Here is a 12574-nt window from a genome sequence, read left to right on the forward strand (position 1 = left end):
CTTGAACTTGAAACATATTGAACAGCAAGTGACATTTCACATTTGCACTTTTTATTCTTCCTTCTTTTTTACTGCATTATTTTCCTTTTACTTAGATTTTTTGTTTTATCTTCTTTTATTTAATTTTGGCATTTTCTTTCCTATTTTGTTTTGGTTTCGTTTCTTTGTTTCTTATATCTTTTATTGTTATTTTTTGTGGGGGGTCTTTAATGACTTCTTTTTATTTGCTTGAAATCTTTGAAGTTTACTTTTGTGGGGTCAGGAATTACTGGTTTGGAAGGAGAAGTTTGGCAATGCATTGGACATAGGGTGGTAGATGTCGTTGCATTATTTTGCTATCTACTGCAGATAGCATTGACAAATTTGCATCCCACATCCGTGTGATGTTTAATTGACGGTGGCCTTAGTGTTATAGCAAATATAAAAGATGGTCCATGATTGTCCAAAAACATTGTCAACTTTTTAGCTATTCAAATTGCTATGTTTTAAACTGTTTGGGGATATGTATCAGGTATTTTACGTCTTATTCGACTTAAATTATTCAAAATTTGATGAAAATATATGTTTAAAGTGACCGATCCCTGAAATATATGTGGATGTAATGTAATATTATTTATTGCATGTGTTCCTTATTATATATAAACTAACATGTCCAAGTTTCATTTAAATCGCTCTACTGGATCTGAAGTTATTATCCCAAATGTGAAAAAGCAAACACTGATTTTAGAATTCCTCAGACAATCTCAGAAAATATTGTTCGAACACTTTAAAGGCCTTATTGAAAATAGTCCCCCTTCTACCCCCGTACAATGTTGGCATACCCAATATGCTCATCTTCACATATCTTCTCCCAACATTGATTGGTGGGGAAAGGGGAGGGGATATGCTTAAGATGAACATTGAGAGAACTTTATTATAAATCTTAGTTTCCAGTGACTCATATAGCGTGCGCAATATACTAAAATGAACATGGGGATTACAGTGGGTGTTCGAACACATTTTTTCCGGGATTGTCTACAAAATTGCTTAGCAAAATCATCTGATTTTAGTTTTTGGACAATAACTCTGCAGTTACGCCATCGATTTTAATGCAATTTGGCACACATGTTAGAAACATAATTTGCTATCATCCCACAAAATATGGAGGAAATCAATGAATATTTTGATAGCGTTCTGTTAGTATAGATTTAACATAGCGCTTTGTACACACAAATACAGGCCTAAATTATTTATGTGCCATGTTTATTGAGCATATGTACATGTGGTATAATTAATTTAGAGAAGGTGTTAAAATTTTATATTCAGCTAAAAACAGACATTACTCGTAAATTTAATGTTATGTATTTAAATGTCACAAATTTACCACTGTGTGATAAATCGGGGGGGGGGGGGAGAGAGAGAGCGAGTGATAGGAAGGGAGAGATACGCACAGGCTATGCACATTTATTGTTTTTAAAAACATTACCTGACCAACATTTAAGAAAATCAGCCTAATGTGTGAAATTGTGTTCATTAAACATTTTACATACACCATGGTTAGGATGGTCAAATGGTGAATCATAACGATTTACACACATAGACAAGCACGCATTTCCAACGATTCACCATATAATAGAAAAGTAAATCCTCTTATTCTTTATGTTTTGTGGTCAACCGTGCATAATGTGTGTTTTCAATGGGGAGATGTGCAATGATTTACCTTTACCATGAATAGGCTTTCACACTTTCAGTGTACACAGTTATACCCACTGAAGAGACAACGCAAATCATGTTTAATGAAATGTGCCAATTTGAGATTGCATAGGCCTAATAATAAAGGTCATTATCTATAATGCTCATAATGATCGGTATTTGTTTAACTGAAAAACAACATTTTTGAATTGTTTATATTTTCTTTTTTTTTTGATCAAAAATAATGACAATCATGAAATAACTTGCACACCAATCATTGACCATGTTAGTTAAAATATTATTGAATGATGTGTCCTATACCTTGCGCATGTGTCTTTTAATGTGAAATTGGACTTGAACTTGAAACATATTGAACAGCAAGTGACATTTCACATTTGCACTTTTTATTCTTCCTTCTTTTTTACTGCATTATTTTCCTTTTACTTAGATTTTTTTTTTTATTTTCTTTTATTTATTTTGGCATTTTCTTTCCTATTTTGTTTTGGTTTCGCTTTCTTTGTTTCTTATATCTTTTATTGTTATTTTTTTTTTTTTTTTCTTTAATGACTTCTTTTTATTTGCTTGAAATCTTTGAAGTTTACTTTTGTGGGGTCAGGAATTACTGGTTTGGAAGGAGAAGTTTGGCAATGCATTGGACATAGGGTGGTAGATGTCGTTGCATTATTTTGCTATCTACTGCAGATAGCATTGACAAATTTGCATCCCACATCCGTGTGATGTTTAATTGACGGTGGCCTTAGTGTTATAGCAAATATAAAAGATGGTCCATGATTGTCCAAAAACATTGTCAACTTTTTAGCTATTCAAATTGCTATGTTTTAAACTGTTTGGGGATATGTATCAGGTATTTTACGCCTTATTCGACTTAAATTATTCAAAATTTGATGAAAATATATGTTTAAAGTGACCGATCCCTGAAATATATGTGGATGTAATGTAATATTATTTATTGCATGTGTTCCTTATTATATATAAACTAACATGTCCAAGTTTCATTTAAATCGCTCTACTGGATCTGAAGTTATTATCCCAAATGTGAAAAAGCAAACACTGATTTTAGAATTCCTCAGACAATCTCAGAAAATATTGGTCGAACACGTTAAAGGCCTTATTGAAAATAGTCCCCTTCTACCCCGCACAATGTTGGCATACCCAATATGCTCATCTTCACATATCTTCTCCCAACATTGATTGGTGGGGAAAGGGGAGGGGATATGCTTAAGATGAACATTGAGAGAACTTTATTATAAATCTTAGTTTCCAGTGACTCATATAGCGTGCGCACTATACTAAAATGAACATGGGGATTACAGTGGGTGTTCGAACACATTTTTTCCGGGATTGTCTACAAAATTGCTTAGCAAAATCATCTGATTTTAGTTTTTGGACAATAACTCTGCAGTTACGCCATCGATTTTAATGCAATTTGGCACATATGTTAGAAACATAATTTGCTATCATCCCACAAAATATGGAGGAAATCAATGAATATTTTGATAGCGTTCTGTTAGTATAGATTTAACATAGCGTTTTGTACACGCAAATACAGGCCTAAATTATTTATGTGCCATGTTTATTGAGCATATGTACATGTGGTATAATTAATTTAGAGAAGGTGTTAAAATTTTATATTCAGCTAAAAACAGACATTACTCGTAAATTTAATGTTATGTATTTAAATGTCACAAATTTACCACTGTGTGATAAATCGGGGGGGGGGGGGACGAGAGAGAGAGCGAGTGATAGGAAGGGAGAGATACGCACAGGCTATGCACATTTATTGTTTTTAAAAACATTACCTGACCAACATTTAAGAAAATCAGCCTAATGTGTGAAATTGTGTTCATTAAACATTTTACATACACCATGGTTAGGATGGTCAAATGGTGAATCATAACGATTTACACACATAGACAAGCACGCATTTCCAACGATTCACCATATAATAGAAAAGTAAATCCTCTTATTCTTTATGTTTTGTGGTCAACCGTGCATAATGTGTGTTTTCAATGGGGAGATGTGCAATGATTTACCTTTACCATGAATAGGCTTTCACACTTTCAGTGTACACAGTTATACCCACTGAAGAGACAACGCAAAACATGTTTAATGAAATGTGCCAATTTGAGATTGCATAGGCCTAATAATAAAGGTCATTATCTATAATGCTCATAATGATCGGTATTTGTTTAACTGAAAAACAACATTTTTGAATTGTTTATATTTTCTTTTTTTTTGATCAAAATAATGACAATCATGAAATAACTTGCACACCAATCATTGACCATGTTAGTTAAAATATTATTGAATGATGTGTCCTATACATTGCGCATGTGTCTTTTAATGTGAAATTGGACTTGAACTTGAAACATATTGAACAGCAAGTGACATTTCACATTTGCACTTTTTATTCTTCCTTCTTTTTTACTGCATTATTTTCCTTTTACTTAGATTTTTTGTTTTATCTTCTTTTATTTAATTTTGGCATTTTCTTTCCTATTTTGTTTTGGTTTCGCTTTGTTTCTTATATCTTTTATTGTTATTTTTTGTGGGGGGGGTCTTTAATGACTTCTTTTTATTTGCTTGAAATCTTTGAAGTTTACTTTTGTGGGGTCAGGAATTACTGGTTTGGAAGGAGAAGTTTGGCAATGCATTGGACATAGGGTGGTAGATGTCGTTGCATTATTTTGCTATCTACTGCAGATAGCATTGACAAATTTGCATCCCACATCCGTGTGATGTTTAATTGACGTGGCCTTAGTGTTATAGCAAATATAAAAGATGGTCCATGATTGTCCAAAAACATTGTCAACTTTTTAGCTATTCAAATTGCTATGTTTTAAACTGTTTGGGGATATGTATCAGGTATTTTACTTCTTATTCGACTTAAATTATTCAAAATTTGATGAAAATATATGTTTAAAGTGACCGATCCCTGAAATATATGTGGATGTAATGTAATATTATTTATTGCATGTGTTCCTTATTATATATAAACTAACATGTCCAAGTTTCATTTAAATCGCTCTACTGGATCTGAAGTTATTATCCCAAATGTGAAAAAGCAAACACTGATTTTAGAATTCCTCAGACAATCTCAGAAAATATTGTTCAACACTTTAAAGGCCTTATTGAAAATAGTCCCCTTCTACCCCCGCATAATGTTGGCATACCCAATATGCTCATCTTCACATATCTTCTCCCAACATTGATTGGTGGGGAAAGGGAGGGATATGCTTAAGATGAACATTGAGAGAACTTTATTATAAATCTTAGTTTCCAGTGACTCATATAGCGTGCATGCACTATACTAAAATGAACATGGGGATTACAGTGGGTGTTCGAACACATTTTTTCCGGGATTGTAGCTTCCCCTGATCAAATGTTGATGCCCACAATCTCACCTGTCTCATACTACCATCAGTATCAAGTGTATCAGAAAAGTCCCCAGTACTGTATTTGATCCTATAACCTACTAGTCTACCATTAAGTGTATCTTCTGCTGGTTGGTTCCAGGATACTTTAATACAGGTGGCATCCATGGCTATGGCGGTGACATTGGTAGGAGGTGATGTTGGCTCTGTAAATAATGCAAAGAATGTGAGAGATGGTGAAGGTTGTAGTACATATTACTTTGGTTTTCCATTCAAATACACAGTTATCTCATATTTCCTTAGGCACTATGTCGAATTTAATCCTATATCACTATTGGTGACAGGTCAAGTACCAAAGAATATTTTCATCATACCCTGGTGATGTAATAAGTTGTATCAGTGAACGGTTCTTTTCAGAGCCACCAAAAACTTTTACATTAGCAGATATGTGTGGTCTGCTCGTTCACAGTTCACAAGGGGCAGTCTTCAGTGAACGGTTCTTTTCAGAGCCATCAGTAGGTAAGAGGCGGCCTACATGTTTCATACTTGGATATTTTGTCCTGAAGAAGTCAGAGCTACTCCTGACGAAAGCTTGACACTTCTTAACACTTCGCTAAAAACTTACTTAATTGAATCAAGCATAATAATTAACATTTGCATAGTATTATCAATTTTCTTTTCAATAAAACACCAAAGCATCAGGGTACAATAGAAAGAGCCATCGGTACCTATCGAGTATTTAATCCTATATCACTATTGGTGACAGGTCTAGTACCAAAGAATCTTTTTATCATACCCTGGTGATGTAATAAGTTGTATCAGCGCTACAGGGCCAAATTATAAGTTTATACATAGTGAAACAAGTCCCAACCCTACTAGACATGCCATCCTAGCCATGGTTGAATCTTTCTGCATTTGATAAATGGGCAAATGCCTAGCAACATATGGGTCATCTCAGCATTGAGTGATATACTATGGACCACAAGAGCCTCATCCCAATGGCATAGTCCAATAACCTCAATTACATAATCATAGTGCAAATTTTGACCTCAAGTTGCAGAGTATGAGTTTTTGTACCCAAATCTTCAACGGTCATTCAATGAATGTACACATGTATTGGGGTTTAAGAACTCTTCCCCTGATAGATGAGCATGTTGTGGATCCTAGTGATAAGCACATACACTGTCAAAGCAAAAATATGGATAATTTAGGAATTTGATTTGTTATGATAAATTTATGATGATCATAGCTTAATAATATCAAAATGTAGGCCAACTTGATGAATTAAAATCAAGTAACTTTATTCCCAATAGTAAATTGTTGAGTCTGACATAATGATTTGTATTACTAGTTTACAAAAGTAGCTCATTCAACCTGATAGAGACCATCTGACCTTTTAGCATGTAACCCAACACCACAGAAGCACTGACCAATCAAGCCTGTGTGATATGCAATGTTTGTTTTGATTCACTAGTATTTACTAGTGATTTCATGACTCACAACAGCGGCTTGGTTGGTTTTTAAAATATGTGCACAGAGTAAATGAAATGCAGTAATTGTTTTTGCCATGTAATGCTCATTTCTTAATAGTCTGCATAAAAAGTGTTGACTTAACACAAATAAACTGTTTGACAGTAATTATCTGAAGATGAAACATAAGCAAATTTTGTATGCACAAATTGCAGTGAAAAAACCACCCACAGAATCTGATTATCTCATATTTGAAACTATAGCCTCTCCAGTTCTATAGTCTGTCCACTTAGAAGTACAAAGTAAATAGACCTCGGAATGAGGTATGAGAATAATTATTTCAGTGCAATGCTTCTTTGGCGCGCCAACTGCTGCGCGATTTGTACTTGCCGAGCGCACCACGCTCTTTACGCATCACGTCGTGTTCGCGTGTGACGCAAAGCATCGACCCCCGATGCCACAAATTTGGTTTGTACTTCTATGTGGACAGACTGTACAAGCAGCACTAAATGATAATGGGACAGTTTCAAATAAACTTCCAATCTATCTTACATTTGATTTATATTACAAATAAAATCCCTGTTGAATCAAATTGATCATAAGTCTTCTGTAATAGGCTTAGATCAGTCAATCAAATGGTCTGTCATTTTCTCTCATTGGACTATTCCAATTAAAATCGACACTCCCCCTGTGGAAGAATTTGGAAATATCTTCAACAAGGGGAGTATGAATTTCAAATGGAACAAACAGAACACATTAGGCTGCTGAATTTAAATTTCAAACACTCTTTGAGAAAGGCTCATCCTAAATCTTCCACAGAGGGAGGTTAAGTTTCAAATAGAATGGTTTAATGTGCTAATTCCATTTGAAATTCATACTCCCTATCAGGAAGATATTTTGAAAATCTTCCACAGGGGGAGTGTGGAATTTAGATGGAATAACCCATTTCATCTCCTTAACCTGGTGTCTATGCAGTTTCAAATTTAAGCTACTCTGTAAATTATTCCACTCTATCTTCAGATAATTACTGCCAAATTTTGTGGACAAAGACACATCACTCCTTGTCTCCTTTTATGAGCTCTTTACATATCCTGCAAATAAATTTTTTTTTTTTTTTTGCATATTTAAAATGTACTTGCTTTTAAGCCTTTATGATTGTATTTTTTATTCTGAATTAGCTTTGCACTTTTGTGCGATGTTATTCATACAATGTAGAGAAAGCAGTAGCAAGTTGAAAATGAGCTCATGATGATGATTTGCTGGATTCACACTTAGTCAAATTAATGGATTGTTGTGTTACAAACGTTGAACCCAATCTCTGTCAAGGGAGGGGGTAAATTGCTTTGCTAAGTATTCATACTGACCTGCTCCAAAATTGATGTTTGCATGCTCAGATTCAAACGAACAAATTTTGATCCAGAAAGGAATTCTTGCCCTCCCTGCCCTGCCCTGTCCCACCCCACGCCAGTCAGTATGCCACAGGGGTCATGCTTGTTTATATCACACACACAAATACTATAACTCTCACCTTGCATGTGAAAATGTTGGCCCACATTGTTTTGGCCCATAATCAAAATAAAATTTCTAATATTTCAAAGTTGAGATACATACCACAATGTTTGTGTCTGTTCATTTTGTCCCAGTACTTTGGGCCAAATTAGTAAACTTGCCCTCCCTACCATGCCCCCCCCCTCCCCCCTGCCATTGAACCCAATGATCAAATATGAATACACAGAGCCATGTACTATAACTCTCACCTTGTGCTTGTCTTATGAATCCTGCATTATAAGTGAGTAGTAAATAAAACATAAATCATGTTCAGTATTGCCATCATCAAGAAAATAATATCTATCAACCTCATTTCTGATCAACTTTCTTGTTCTAAATAATTCACAGCTTGGGAAACTTTGTGACATACTTATTAAAGGTTTTTAAAAAGAATATGCCATTCAATCTTATGAGTAGGTTTGCTCTATGTGTATACTGCATGTATACTGCCTTCCCTGTTATTTCAGTTTAACACAACAAGTTTTTAAATTATGAAAAAATGAATTTCATGAAAATTATTTTCATATGATGAACCCAACCTGGTTCCCTGCATATTTCATCTCATATTTTACAATTTTTGTTGTCTGCTAGATTGGCTGCTGTTTTTCTTTCATCAAAGCCTACAGACAAGTTTTCAGACATTAATTGGTTTTCAAGAAGGCAAACATTTTTTTTCTTATCATAACAGCTATAGCTTTCTTTCGAAGTATGTCAACTTTATGTTTCTCAATTTTCAATCACAAATTAACTTCTTGTAATTCTTCTGAAAATTAAGAAATCAAAATCCTAAGGAGGAGTATCATAAGATTCTTGTTTCATATTACAGCCTGCAGTAAAATATCACTATAATTTGTTCAGCTTATAATTAGAGAAGAAAATGAGACTCAAAACATTGTGTATTGATATAGAATAGCATGCACGCAGTTGGGCGCAACGCTTATGCTAGTCTTGCAATGCGTAATGTGTGACTGGCGCATGCTTTTGTGAATTTACGCAAGAGTAAGTTAAGACTTAATTGACGTGCGAAGTAACAAACGCCAAAAAATTTGTGCCTATTATAAGCTGAACAAACTACCTTTCCTCTCAGTGTAAAAAAATAATAATGTTTAAGTCCAAATTGTTCTTGTTCGTCAAATCATACAATGAGAGTACGTCTTAATCGCAGATTCTCATTGGCAAAATATCCTTTCAATTTTCATAAAAACCCATCTGTCTAAAAACCCCATTTAACACCTGAACTGACTCCTAGCTCTATTGCCATCTTGTCAACTTGATGCATTAGAAGTAGGTTAGTAGGCAAAGCTTAACCTGTAGCTATAGACTGGGGCAGGCAGGTTATCATGGGATCCATTGACACACTGGATTACACACCACTGCTGCATCTATTTCATGCTTATTTTCATATGGAGGCAGGCAGTTTATCTCTATCAATCATCCTACATGGTAAGGATTGACACATTTTAAAATAGCAATATGACATAATCCTTTCTTTTCTGTTCCGTATTTCTTCTTCCTTTTTCCTACTTTCTTTCTTTAGTCTTTGGTCTTTCTTTCCTTTAGTCCATTTACTTCATTCCTTTCCTTCCTCACTTCTTTCATTCTTCCATCCTCCCTTCAGAGTACAAATAATACTACAGTAAAGGAGAATAGGTGAGGTGGCTTGGCCATGCAGAACCACACAAAGGAGAAGCTATACTTTGTTTTACCTCACAGTTTGGTAGTGATGTCGGGTTTTTTTTTTTTAGGTTGCGCCGCAAACTTGTCGACAAACACCTTTCATACAGGTGTATACCTTGATGCTACAACCAGCCAATAACCAGGACCAACATCACTACCAAACTTGAAAGGAAAGCAACTTTAGTTGGATAAGGTTGGGTAAGTATATAGTCCAATGTTTTTGCATATTTTTTGGTATTTTTTGATCAAAGTGGCAAAATGCACACAAAACATTTTACTATATACTAGGCTTTATTGTCTTGATAAGAAGTTTAGTAGTACATGATACATCACCTGCATGTTAAGAGGTACAATTTGTTATCAGGATGTTTTGGGGGGAGAGGGTTGGGGGTGGGACAAAGTGAATTTCAGAGGGAGGAATCAACCTATTTTTAATTTTTACTGGGGGGAGTTCTGACTGCCCCCCCCCATGGTGCTACTACTGTTTGTTATGTACCAGACATGCAAGTCCTTTCAATTTAAAAACTAACACTAATAATAATCAAACTTACTGCCTGATTCTGTAAATATCAGTTCAGACAACACGCTGGTCTTATTAGTAGGGCCTTTGGCATATGTAGCTATCACCTGGAACTGATAGCCACTATTTGGTTTCAAATTCTGCACAACGTAGCTGCTGATATTAATGTCTACTTTAGCCAATTCTGTCCAGGCAATGGTCTCCGCTGGTTGACTGCCTATTCCACCTGGTGGGGCCCTGGATTTAGTGAGAGAAAAAACCACCAATATGGTATCATTATTTCATGCATCAATGATCAATAAGATATAATACTGCAAAATATGAAAACAGCAATAAGATCCCTTTTTCAAATAATTGATGCACAAGTTGACTGATATTTTCATAGTATCAATTTTTGCAGGCTTTTAAATTTGCAGACTTTCTGAAATGAACAGTGAAAAGCACAAAAATAAAAACCTAGCAAAAATGTCCCACAATAATTGAAGACCGAATTAAAAAGACTAGTTTGCATCTGACGTCAGGGCAAAGGCGCGTCGTAATTGGTTGCTGATCTGCGCAGTCCGGCATTTTTGGTCTGGTTGACAGGACTTCATACGCAAACTAGTCTTTTTTATTCGGTCTTCAATTAAACACAGTATCAGCAAACTGTGACTGGGTAGGAAAATAATCCTACAAACATTTTCAAAACTTCTATTAAGCAAACAAACAACAGTGACATTATTCTCCAACTTAAGAAACTACTGTTGGTATATTTATTTTTCGGGCACAGGTGTATGTCCATTTCCATGTGTGCGTAGGAACTGTATAGTTCACAGAAGCTCCAACCATAGTGACCAGCTGCTTTTAAGCTTAAAAGTACCAACAATGCGTAGCGTGATTGGTCATGTGTAGTTTACAATGTCATACCCTTGTGGAATGAATGTGGGATGCACTTGTTGCTTTCAAATGTACACATCATGTCCGATAATTAAACATAGGAACAGTAAGTAACTATAATGCTCCAATAAAGTATCCTTACACTTGGATAAATAATCACAATTTCAAAACTGAACCATATTGGGGTAAATTTGTTTTTTTAATAGATGCACTATCTAATCCGGCACATTTTGACACCCCATTAAATCCAATGTGACTTTGAGAAGCAAAGTTACAAGCATTTGATTAGACGAAGGTCCAGTTTTAAAAGTGACACACTGGCCTATTCAAAACTCCACGGACTAGACATCTGGTTTGAGAGTGTGTGCCTTTGATTTAAAACAAAAGGAACAAAAACAAAACTGAAACGAAAGAGCTGACAAATAAAATGCAAAAGGACAGAGAGGTAAAAACTGAAATAAATATTGCTTTAAATAAAGCTTCATTGAAGAAACTGTGTAGTCTCTTTGTTGCGCTTGTTGGAATCTTTTTGCGCCTCACATAGGCCAATTTGTCACTTTTAAAACTGGACCTTCATCTACATGTATTCAATTGCTTGTAACTTTACTTCTTGAGGTCACATTGGATTCAATGTGGTGTCATAATGTGCAGGATCTATTACAAAAACAAATTTACCCCAATATGGTTCAGTTTTCAAATTGTGATTATTTTTCTAAGTGTAAGGATTCTTTCTTGGCGCAGTATATAGGCCCCTAATGCTTTACTGTTAGCAGACAGGGAGGTGTATTTCATAGTAGTAACAACGTTACATTGCATACTTGACTGATGTGTGTACTGTATAAAAAGATGGCACAATGTATGCGTACATCACATGTGCATCAAGGCACTTAACCACACTTCCTTGAGGAAGGATATAAACACTTTATCAAGAGCAATTTTATTAACTAAAACGTGTTACTGCATGATTAGCTGAGAAAGATCATTTGTGCATCTCTTACAAAATGACAACATGGTTGAATAGTCAGTTTTTGTCACTATTGCTAATTTGCTACACGAGGTTTTAAAAATTCCCAGCAGCAATGAGCAATGTATGCATAGTGCATTTGCTATAAATTAAAGATGGGTTGTGTCACCCATGATCTAATGGTCTTACATATATTTTCAAGCCCTTATAAACATGCTTGCATTGATGACCTAGTTATATCCAACCCACACATGATAATCTGGATATTATAAAAGACTTGTTACAAAACTGACTTGTCATGTTCCTAAAACCTATCATTGACAAAAAAGTTTGGAAAATAATTCAAAAGAAGGCTGTTCAAAGTACTCTTTCATAAACTAGACGTTTGATCTATAGGGAAATCAATTTTGGGTCCAAATAACTAGGTCAGTCCGCTTCTCAATGTATCCTAAA

The sequence above is a fragment of the Amphiura filiformis genome, chromosome 3 (assembly GCF_039555335.1).
Source record: "Amphiura filiformis chromosome 3, Afil_fr2py, whole genome shotgun sequence".
In the NCBI taxonomy this organism is placed as follows: domain Eukaryota; kingdom Metazoa; phylum Echinodermata; class Ophiuroidea; order Amphilepidida; family Amphiuridae; genus Amphiura; species Amphiura filiformis.